This window comes from Carcharodon carcharias, chromosome 12 (assembly GCF_017639515.1).
Source record: "Carcharodon carcharias isolate sCarCar2 chromosome 12, sCarCar2.pri, whole genome shotgun sequence".
Classification (NCBI taxonomy): domain Eukaryota; kingdom Metazoa; phylum Chordata; class Chondrichthyes; order Lamniformes; family Lamnidae; genus Carcharodon; species Carcharodon carcharias.
The window spans coordinates 30,679,215-30,691,280 of NC_054478.1; the positions used below are offsets into that span (position 1 = coordinate 30,679,215).

A 12,066-nucleotide genomic window follows, 5' to 3' on the forward strand; every position below is an offset into this window, starting at 1 on the left:
TGTGTGGAGGGGGAGGGGGTGTTTGAGGAGGGGGAAGGGGAGGGGTGTGTGAGGAGGGGAGGGGTGTGTGTGAGGAGGCGGGGAGGGGTGTGTGGGGAGAGGGAGAGGGTGTTTGGGGAGGGGTGTGTGTGGAGGGGGAAGGGTGTGTGAGGAGGGGAGGGGAGTGTGAGGAGGCGGGGAGGGTGTGTGGGGAGGGGGAAGGGTGTGTGTGAAGAGGGGAGGGGTGTGTGGGGAGGGGGAGAGGGTGTTTGAGGAGGGGGAGGGGTGTGTGAGGAGGGGGGGGTAGGGTTGTGTGGAGAGGGGAGGGGCTGTGTGAGGAGTGGGGAGGGGTGTGTGTGTGGAGGGGAAGGGGTGTGTGAGGGGGCGGAACCTTTTTCCTCCACCACCCATTCAGCCTCCCTCCCACGAGCGAGGGGACGCTTTTTGGAGGCGGGATGCGTGCCGTCATTTCCTGTCTGCTTTGGCCGCAGCTCCAGCCCATGGAGTGACCGAGCGCCTCGGCTGCTTTCATGCCCGCCCGCGGATAGCTTTGCGCTCTGTAAGTAGCCGCGCCTTGTTCTTCCCTCCGGTTTTGTCCATTAAAGCCGCCCTCGCTCCAGGAGTTAATTCAGAAATTTACTTTGAAGAGTGAGTGAATGTGAGGAAGGGAGGAGGGAGAGGAAAAAAAAATCGAGACCGCTCAATCTAACGCGGTAGCTCGAGCTTTGATTGACAGTCGGGCTAACCAATCGGATCTCCTTTAAGCCGGCAATTGAGCAATGGGTGCTCCTGGAGGGCGGGACGCTGGCCGGCTGTGCAAGGTTGGTTGCGCTGTTCTCTTGCAGGGTTACTGCCCAGGCTCAATCTCTAGCTCTGGACAGGCTGACTGGCAGCTCAGCACCACGCGTTTTTCAATTAGTAGTTGTGTACGTATTTTTATGTTGTAATTATATCACAAAAAAACATGTGAAACGAGCTGAAGAAATTGGGAAGTTGTATTCTTGTCACTAATCCCTATCACATCATTCAGATCCACCTCACTTCCAATCTTGGGAAGCCACATTCACATTTTTTTGTTTTTTTAAATAAAAACACTTTATCATTCCTGTCAATTTGCCACCATCACTGACAACTCTAAAAGGGGTTTGATTTTTAGATGAGCCCAACAATTGTTTGGGATCTGTTGCTTGTCTATCAGTGATGAATATTTGCAAAATACATTAAACTGTGTTTAAGAAATCTATGGAACCATGACATTTTGCTAGAAAACCTTTTGGTATTGATGCTGCGATCTTTTAAAATCAGAAAAAACTCGAGAAATGGGTGTTGCTGGAAAGGCTGGCATTTACTGTCTGTCCCTAGGTTTTGTTGAGAAGGTGGTAGTGAGCTGCTGCAGTTTGTTATGTAGAGAGCTTGAGAAATTTGACTCTGTTACCTTAAAGGAATGGCAATATATGTCCAAGTCAGGATGGTACGACCTGGTAGTGGTGGTATTCCCACATGTTTCTTGACCTTGTCCTTAATGTTGCACGTTGTTGATTTGCTAGGTACTGTCGAAGAAACCTTAGAGTTGCTGCAGTGCATCCTGTAGGCAAAACATATTGCAGCCACAGTGTGCCGGTGGTAGAGGGCATGGATCCTTAAAGTGTTGAATGGGCTTCTGATTGAGTGAACTGCTTTACTCTGGTGTCGAACTTATTATTGTTGCAGTTAATGCGCTTATCAGTTTCCTGTTTATGTTTTGGGAGTTTCTGGCTGAGGTATACAATACGTGATGTGATGCTAAGGTTTATTTGGCTGAAAGAAGGCATGTTTAGAGTGTGGACCTCAAACAACCATTTTGAATGTATATTTTAAACAACATTCTGGCATCTTACGTTTAAATTTTTCTAGTCTAGCAATTGAAAGTCATTGTTCCTAAAAAATACTTTGTAAAGTGAACCAAATATACAACTACAAAAATAAAATTGTGTGGCTGTTGGAAATCTGAAACAAAAACAAAAATGCTGAATATACTTAGGTCAAGCAGCATCTGTGGAAAGACACAATTAATGTTTGGGTTGAGATGACCCTTTCGTCAGAACTGTTCTGATGAAAGGTCATCTCAACTTGAAATGTTAACTCTAGTGTCTTTCCACAGATGCTGCCTGACCTGAATATTTCCAGCATTTTGTCACTTCAAATATATAAGTAATTGGAAAATGGCCCCCTAACATGCTTAGCGATTATGTCAAAATTCACAAACCCTCCAGAGATTTACAATATCAGATGCCTGAATTTAACTGCTGCTTTAATGCTTTTGGGCTATCTTAGTTCATGAGAAGTGTGGGGGCAAGTCATGATTTTTTTTTAATGTCACTGACCAATCTAAGCCAAACAATCTGAAGATAATGTCTGTTTAACACCATCTGTAATACTGACATGAAATGTATCCGATACAGTGATTGCCATGTGGATGTAATATTGCTTTCTGGCCCATGAGTTATTCTTGTCCTTTACAGTAATTTTATTTAAAATTTCTTTGTGACAGTACGTGAACTGATTGATCTTGATTAGGGTGTTGGTACAGAATCTGCATTTGGTGTCTCTGCTTGTGGGATGAGAGTGTGGCAAATCAAACATGACTCCCACTCTTGATTTCCTATTCCTTAACTCGGGCAATGCATGTGTGCATGCAAACAATGAAGTGAGAATCGTACTTAGATGTGATACTCTCTGTAGTTCATTAGCTTGCAAATATTCACTGGATAGTAACCCCTCAGGATGCTTGGTTAAACTAGGGATGCACTTCAGCAAAAACATTGTCGGGATGGAAGTAAATTTCCTGCAGAGATTTAAGGTGAAATTGAAAGAGAACTGGGAATGTTGTTTGACTGGTTGCTCATGTTCAGTTGGGTTAAAATAAACAGGATATACTGACTTACAAAAAATTCAAAATACAACAGATGTCTGAAATAAAAGAGAGGCTGGTAACACTCAGCATCTGTAGAGAAAGGAAGGTAAAAGTTAATGTTGCAGGTCTCTGTCAGAACCGGATGCTGGATTATATCACTTAATTATTTGATTTCAAATCCCTCAAAATCCTGGCAGTTTTATAGTGCTTGGGCCTGGTGCATCAGAGTTTTTCAGACGGTAGGCAGGCAGAGCAGAGCAGTGCAGCTGAAGTTGGAAATATACATTGAGCAACTAACTGCGAGGGTTCATCAACCATAAATTCATGCGAGAGGATCTTATCAAAGAAATACAGGTATTAATTAGGATAGTGGAGATAAACCCAAAATGATCACTTCAGTTATGCCAAAGTAGCAAGATAGAGAGGATGGAAGACCAGATTTGCGAAGGCAATGTTCAGAAGATGTGCGTTTAGTCAGCATGTGATCTGGGCTGCCAGAGAGGGGAGTTGAGGCAAGAACCCTGGCAACCATTAAGGAAAGATTGATGCTATAATGATGGGGTTAATACTTTTGAAAAATGAGACCTTTTTATTTGAACTGGCTTTGTGGAAGAAGAAAATGGGATGTAGGGAGATTTTGAAGTGGTGGTGTCTCTTTCACTCTTCTGATTTTTCCATAACTGCATTGTAATATAAGTTCTGCAGATGTGGGAAATCTCAAATAATAACTGAAAATGCTGGAAATACTCAGTAGGTCTGGCAATATCTACAAAGAGAGAAACAGTTGATGTTTTAGGTCAATGACTTCTCATTGTTTCGTGTTGGTCAATATGTTATTTCACCTGTAAGAGTCTGGTATTACTGAACAGGTATGAACCTGTTTGTAAATTGGAAAGGTCACTTTTGAACTGAGTGTTGAATCCTCTATTTTAAAATGTTCAGATTCTGGATTATAAATCAATTTGGTATCAAATTATGGACAAAAGTAGATTTGCAAACTACAAGACTCCCATCTTTTCCTACAGGCAGATCAGACTCTGACTGAATTTACCTAACATTTTTAGGGTTTGTAAGAAATAAAAATGTTTTAGTCCTGGCCCCTCTCTATCCACAGGATGTGACCAAGTGACTTGGTTGTAGAGCTTCATAGGTGCAGCATAATAACTAGCTTTTAGGAATTGTATGGGAACAGTGTAGCTGTGACTGGCCTGCAGGCCCCTTGTGTGAGAGCAGAGCAGCTCTGAGACTGGCTTCCAGGTGTCATGAGGGCTCATTTACACCTTCACCTGGGTGGTAAACCAGAGGAGTGGATCACCAGCTATTTAGACAACTTACCTAGTTTTTATTTGAAAGCAATGGAAACGAATCTCTTGCAGGCCCACAGGAAAGTCCACACAGTTTTAGCAGTGTTTGTGCAGTGTTGGTGGATGACAGTCAGGATCAGGAATTGCTTTTTTCTCAATCGCATCTGCCCTGGTGATCATGAGACCAATTGTAGGATCCCCATTGCCACTCCATCAAAACTGGACCTTCTGGCTACAAGACTCTGATTTTGTCGAGTTTGTCTCCGATGGCTTTAACCAACCTTACTTGAGGCCCTATTTTCTTGAAGAAAAAGCTTATTATGCTATTGAAGCTTCCAAAATGTGCACATCTTTTCTTTTGGGTTTCTGTCAGCATGCAGGATGCCTTGGAATACGCCTAAATGTTCTAAGAAAATGAAGTGTAATGTTTATTTTGAAGATCTTCCTTTGGTGAAATTCTACACCATGAGCTTGCATTAATGTCTTTATGTAGGAAAATGCCCCTTGTATTGGTGTAATTCTTTAGAAAAGTTTTTTTTTATATTTTTCAATTTTGTATTTATTTTTCAATGGCAAATATTAGACATGCACATAATGAAAACAGTTTTGATTAGTATTTCCCCTGATACATTTTATGTTGATTTTGGTGCTGGAGTGCTTGTATAGCTCACTGAGGTGTGTTCTTTCTGATTCATTTGATTGTTGTTTGCATTATTTTAGGACTTGGCTGTTCTCTCAATAACAACGTTGTTCCTGAAACAGTCATGCTGCTTTCACAGTAATCATTTCACAACACTTCTAAAAATTCATTGAAGATTGATTTTTTTGCCACATTGTGGAGTTAGGTGCCAGTGCACCACTTTTGCTGGCTATCAGCACACTCCTAATGGGGTATGTTGTCATAGTGGTTATGCTGCTGGACTGGAAATCCAGAGAATGGACAAATGATCCAGAGACACCAGTTCAAATCCCATCATGGCAGCTGGGGATTTGAATTCAATTAATGGTTATCATGAAACTACCTGATCTGGTTCACTTATGTCCTTGAGGGATGGAAATCTGTTGACCTTCCCTTATATATGAATCTAGACCCACAATATTGTGGTTGATTCTTAACTATCATGACAAGAAAGTGGCTCACCACAGTCTGCTCAAGGACAATAAAAGGTGGACAATAAATGCAGGCCTTGCAGTGCCACCCCCAACCAGTGAATGAATGAATTAAAAAGTGACACAAATTGCTGTGAGCTGCTTTTTTTTTAATGTTATGATCAAGGAGAGATGTGTCCCCTGAGGTTAGAGCATTTTCCATACCTATCAGCACAAACTGTAGGATAAACGCAGGGATTGGGTTAAATTCAGAACAAGGTATTGTGCCGCAGTGAGCTTTTAATCTCCACTTTTGAGTACTCTTATTGCGCCATGTTGACCGTTGTTCCTTGCAATAACACCCTCCTCTTCGAGGGACACAATGAGGCCTTAGTTCGAAACTGTGGGCAGTTTGTTTTGTAAACTCGTACCCGAAAGGAACTGAATTGAAATGACCCAAAGTCATTTTACTAAGTTTCTTACCACATTTTATCACATCAGCTTGGGCTAGATTAAGTTTGAAAGTGGCTGCACTACTTCGTTTGGGAGCTGAATTGACAGGCTTTTGTGGTTCGTACTTTTTACACGCACAGTTGTTGTTGGTTCTTTACAACAGCCAGTCTCTGAATTCTGATTCAGCATTATTGCTTTGTTTATGTATGAACAGCTGTGTAATAAAAATAAACTTTTGCTAATCTATATTTGGTATGCATAGAGATTTGGCAAAGACAATTAGTGTGACACAGTACAATAATGAAAGCAAAACATCTGAATGTGTCTTTAATGTGATAAGACAGTTGTCTTTTTAACTTGTATGGGGTTCATGGACCAAGAGCTTATTCAGTATTCTGACTGTTAAATTTTTTAATGGTAAGCTTTTTGCCTAGAAATCTTTCCGCTACTTTACCCAATGCCTTTAGGAGTTTTAACCATTCATGGTGCTTGTTCGTGAGACTGTAGCTGAATCTACCTTGTTCCTTTATCACGTGTGCCTGTATAACTACTGCAGTGACGTTAACCCAGGAATGAATGTTTCATCATTTAATGATGTTTGTGTCTTTTTAAAGTTTATCTGCTTTTGCTGCTAAATTATCATGCTGACTACTCAACAGTGGAGCAGACATTAATGTTTCTGAGAGTTGTTTTTTATTTTAAATTTAAAATCTGCTTTATAGGTGGGCTTTGTGGACCTAAGCCAAGTCTTTTGGTCAAATCATTGTTGGAACTCACCGCCTGAGTGGTAGAAGGAAAAACCCTAAATTGTATTTTTTTTTAAAAAAAGAAAATACTTGGAAGCACTACAAGGCTACAGGCCAAGAACTGGAAAGTGGTATTAAACTGGATAACTTTTTTTTTGGCCGCAACAACCATGATGGCTTCTGATTTGCTTTCTTTCTGTATCATAAATTCCTATGATTCTCTCATCATGGTTGCTCCAACCAAGATGTACTACATACCATGTATGTGGCACTTTTGCTTCCTGCTTTCTTCCATTCTTTATCCTTTCCACCATCCCCACAGATTGCTGGTGCATTTTAAGATACCCAGTGAAAGCACTATTAGAACCCGTGAAACATCCTCCATGTGAGGACTATGGTTTAAATATTAGGTACATCACCCATGAATTTGGCTAACTAAATTTGCATTACTTTGCACTTAAATTTTCTACATCCCACAGTTCAACCTGATCTCATCGTTGGGGTGCTCTGTGACTCAGTTTGATTTCTCTTTCCCCTTCTCCTGCTTGCCTTTTCCTTGATTGTGCCATCCAGTGGTTCAGTTGTGACTGGAAGCTTTCAGTGCAGGAGATTTCAAGCCATACCTGCATTTTACCAGTCTGTAGTGCATGTCCTGCCATTTGTCGCATGTTACAGCATTTATCTGTTAATTAAGTTCAATTAGATTATTGTCCTGTAATTCTACTGGTGGTTTTTAATATCAGTAATGCCAGCTGCTTACATTTTTCAGTTGTTGGGTGATGAATCTTCTGGATGATTATAGACAGGAATGATCTAAAAGCAGAAAATGCTGGAAATATGCAGCAGGTCAGCAGCATTCTGAATGACAGAAGAGTTACTCTTACAGAACCAGAGGGAATGCTGATAGGGCAGGAAAAAAAACAAAAACGATGTACCTAGAGCAGGTGCGCTGCTGACTGAAAGCAAAAATAAGAGGAGAAACCAAAACTTGCAAAGAAACGGAAACAATATGTTGGTTGGGCTGGTGTGCAGGGGGGTGCAAACTCCCCATTCCCTTTGGCCCTGTAAGACTAACTTTGTCCTTGCCCCACCCACCCCTTGAGCAAAACCCATTACATCTCCAACACTCCCAGTTTTGTTGAAAGGTTATCGACCTGAAATGTTAACTGTTTTTCTTTCCATGGATGCTGCCTGACCTGAGGATTTCCAACATTTTCTATTTTTACTTCAGACTTTTAAACAGGGATGTTGTTGGATCTGAAATTCTATAGTGTAACTGTGTAGTATTGCCTAGTTTTTGTTAAGATACACCAACTCAGTCTTTCATGACCCACTTCAGTCACTTCTGTTTATTTTTACTATGCTGGCACATATATATTGTTGCAGTTTTCCCTTTCTTCATGTAGTTCCTCATTGTCTGATCATGGCTTATGCCAAGATATTTCTGTGGGGCCTGCCTGCTTGGCTTGTTCCAAGAACTGCCTCAGCCAATATGGGGATTGAACCCATGTTGTTGGCATTACTCTGCAACATACTTTAGCCGTTTGGCCAACTGAGCTGACTGACCCCATTGGCTTTTCTGTATATAGATCTATTTTGTTTCAATTTTCAAAATGTTTCTTGTTGAATTAACAGTGCAATGGGAATTAAAAATTAAGCTATTGAAAATCATCGTCTGATTCTGAAGTGGAATGTAGTGTTCATATTTCTGAGCTTTGTGTCCATAATGCATCTATTGGGTTTACTATCCTCTTAATTAAAGTATCTTTTGAGACAATTTACATTTTATGTATTTTGCAAGATTCACTTAAAGTGACAATAGTCTTAGTAAAGTTGTGGAGATGAGTCCTATGAAGCAGATCATGCAAATTGTTAGCCTTCAGCTTGTAGACCCAAGTCCAACCTTGTGCAGTTAATGATCTTTGGAACAAGTCTGATGTGTTGCTTTTGTTGGAGGATGAAATAAGTAACACCCATTGCCCCCGCACCCCCCCAAGACCATTACCACTTCCCTGAAAACTGTGTACTTTGTTAGTCATAGATGCACTAGAGTGAGTCAGAAATTAAGCCAGTTTGTTCACAACTTTGGTGTCATGTTTAATCCTGAGATGAGCTTCAGACCTAATATTCATAGCATCGCTAACAGCTTTATTTATAAAACTATATTATAAAACAGTACCAGCAATCTTTTTGTTTTAAAAAAAAGTGAAGGCTTGGACTTTTGTTTTGATGGGCCTTGAACCATGAGCGTTTTTAAAAAAAATAAATTGTCACTGGAATGACAAACCTGTCTACAACATTGTTGCCAAAGCCTAGCATGTCAATATAGAGCTCCTAGTTTGAGGGTGGAGCACCAAGCTGTGGCACATGGGCTCAGAACTGATTCCCCATAGCATTGAATCATGGTCATGGCCGTGTCGCTGAAGAGAAGTGCCTAGCATAAAATCTAATGTTTCTGAAGGAAGAAAGAGAAATGTGAGGAAGTTGTTAGGTGAGGCTGATTTGGAGGAAGTTAGACATCCTATCTCCAGCCACATTTTGAAAGTATTCTATGCTAGTTCAGGGAAATAGAAAAAACTCTTGGGGTGAAAATAGCTAGCTCCAACCTCTTAGCTTCCCCATTAATTGCAACTTTAAAACTCCTGAATCAAAACGATTGCTCTACCATATTAAACGCACTTAAAAAAAAGAGAAATAAAAACTCTCTTGTCCATAGTACAACTGAAGACTGGAAATGCCCGAATGGTACCTGAAACAAATGGTCTCATGGGACATATTATGCACTTCTAGATGGTAACTCAGACTTTCCCAATAATTCCATAGCAGAAGTGAAAAATAAAGCTGCTATGGTCAAAAGTGGGGTTGAAACTCCCTCTAAATCAACCTCACTGATGATTTCCCCTCATTTCTTTCTCTTGAACGAGAAGGGGAGGGAGTGTGGAGGAGGGTTCTGCCCGAAAGGTCAACCTGCTTTTTTTAAAAAAAACTTTTTTTTAGATGCTAACTGACTCCTAATAGAGGAAATCCTGGCCATACGCAGTCATACAAGGCAGCTCATGGTAAACCGTGCATGAATTGAGAAGTAACTTTTTCTTTCTGGCACTTTTCAAAAACTAAATTGTGCTTATGGTTTTGTCTAAAATGAAATGATTGTTATTTGTCATGTTATCACTGTTCACATTGTTATTTAAATTACCCACATCCTGCGAGCAGTATTTTTGTCCCATAGCATCTGGAATGTAACTTGGAGGTTTTTAACTAGGGGTGAGTTGTTGAGTCCGTCAGTAAATATTACTAAGTGATGGAATTTAAATCTCAACAAACTATTTTAATTTGGAACAAGAGTGTGGAGAAGAAAGTAAGCTTCAAAATAAGATGCTGCCAATGGAAACCCCATAGGAAGTTAAGTTAAGATTAACAAAGCTGTAGAAGTAGAATGTTACAAGATACTGTAGCTGATTGTACCAGTGTACCCAGGCAAAATCATGGTTGTAAATGGGTATGGATCAGAACCTTAGGCTTGAAGGTTATAAAGATCTACAGAGAGGCCCAAAGCGTACATTGAATTTTATGATATGTGCCAGGATATTATTTTCCATACTTGTAGTTACGGATATGATTTCATTGTATCAACAGATGGTAGCTGCCCTTTTTTTTGCAGCATCTCCACAGCTAATTAAAGAAAAAATGATTCCTTTTTTCTGCTTTAATGATCTGAAATTCTCACTAGTTACTAGAGATTAGTGCTAATAAACTTCACGTCATTTAATAGCTAAATTTTGATTCATTTTTAAGTGAGCAGGTGATTATAATGCAGTAAATTAGTGCCTGCATTTGTAAATTTTGAGTGCTGCTTTCGCAGATGCTTGGGATCCTTGGGCTCCATTATCATAGTGTATGTAACATTTGAAGTTTAAATTTAATTTAAAATGAAACTTTATGAATAATTTTTCATAATTGCTGATCTGTGTTTGTATAGTTGATATCTTGCTTATAATTGTTTTTAGGAAGCAAAATGCTGCAGATGCAGCCAACCTCTTCTGCCTTCCACCCACTGCCTTACCTAACTCTGTATTTGCTTACAATCTGTTCCATCTTTAACTCCTTCCAGTTCTGACAACAGGCCATTGATCTGAAATGTTAACTCTGTTTCTATCTCCACAGATTCTGCCTGACCTGAAGAATATTTGCAGCATTTTCTGTTCTTTAATTGACTTAAATTTTGTTTGGGCCTAGGTCTGAAAACAGTTGGAGAGATGCTAAGGTTAATCAAAAAATCCTCTGATAGCAAGGTTTGTAACCAGAGGACACAAGATTGAAGATAATTGATTTAAGAACTGGGTGGTGGGGGAGTGAGGTGGTGAAAAAAGTTTCAACACCAAGTTATGATCTGGAATGCACTGACTAAAAGGGTATTGGAAGGAGATTCAGTAGTAACTTTCACAAGGGAATTGTCTATTACTTGAATTTGGAAGGCTGTGGGAGAAGAACAGAGGAGTGGGACTCTTAGCTCTTTCAAAGAGCCAACACAGACTAGATGTACTGAATGGCCTCCATCTCTACTGATGACTCTAAAATGGTCTTTAAACCTGTAAATTGTATGGTGGATGTGATAAGTTTGACTATTTTGAGATTCTAGCCAAAAAAAATGTGATTGGATTTAAACACCATGACTGTGCACAGAGATGGCAAAGAACACATATCTGTGATGCCTACATTTAATGCTTGTTTTCCAGAGGCAATGTATCAAAATCTGTAATATATTTTTATGCTAGGGTGCCATTGTAAACCAGGAAAATTACAGCAAATGTACAAAGTTAAGTTCATATTTCTGTCAAAAGTAGAGTATTAGTTTGGCAGATTTATAAAGAGCAGCTCTGTCCACAAGGGTTTAGTCTAAAAGATGCTGTGCAGCTGAATTCTGGTTCTCTTTCCCCCACCTATTTTATTTCTACTGAATAACCATAAGAGCCTCTGACCCCGACGATCCCCTCCATCACCAAGATCACCTATTTCTATTTCCATAACTTCACCCATCTCTGCTCCTGCCTCAGTTCATCTGAAATGCTCATCATGCCATTGTTATCTCTAGACTTGACTGTTCCCATGCTGTCTGACTTTCCTCTTATCTTGCACCTTCTATAAACCTGAGCTCACCCAAAACTCTGCTGTCTGTACCCAAAATCACAACAAGTTCTGATGAAGTATAATTGACCTGAAACGTTAACTCTGTTTCTCTCCACAGATACTGCCTGACCTGCTGAGTATTTCCAGCATTTTCTGTTTTTGTTTCAGATTTCCTGCAACTGCGATGTTTTGCTTTTGGCGCACCAAGTCCTGTTCATCCATCACCCCTGTGCTTGTTGACCTACATTGTTTCAATTTTCATCCTTGCTTCAGAAGCCCTTTATGACCTCACCCTTCCCTATCTTTGTAATCTTTTCCTGCTCTGCAATCTCTCAACTTGTGCCCTCCTTTTCTTGGTTCTTTTGCGGCCCTGATTTTCATCATGAAATTATTGACTCTGCCTTTCAGCTGCTTAGGCCCTTAGCCCTGGAATTTCCCCCTCGCACCCCTTGTTATGACGTGGCAGATGATGTGT

At 40.2% G+C, this 12,066-nt stretch overlaps 1 protein-coding gene across 3 annotated transcripts in view; it reads left to right on the top strand.

Moving 5' to 3' along the window:
• The first annotated feature begins 425 nt into the window (after positions 1 to 425).
• The window catches only part of ralba (v-ral simian leukemia viral oncogene homolog Ba (ras related)), a 58,599-nt gene continuing 46,958 nt past the window's right edge, over positions 426 to 12,066 (top strand). The window contains exon 1 of one of the 3 annotated variants that reach the window (XM_041200576.1): positions 426 to 538. The gene's annotated coding sequence lies outside the window, so the exon portion shown is untranslated. Of the gene's footprint in view, positions 539 to 784; positions 801 to 12,066 lie in introns of those variants that run through there. The other 2 variants (XM_041200575.1, XM_041200577.1) reach the window with 2 other exon arrangements.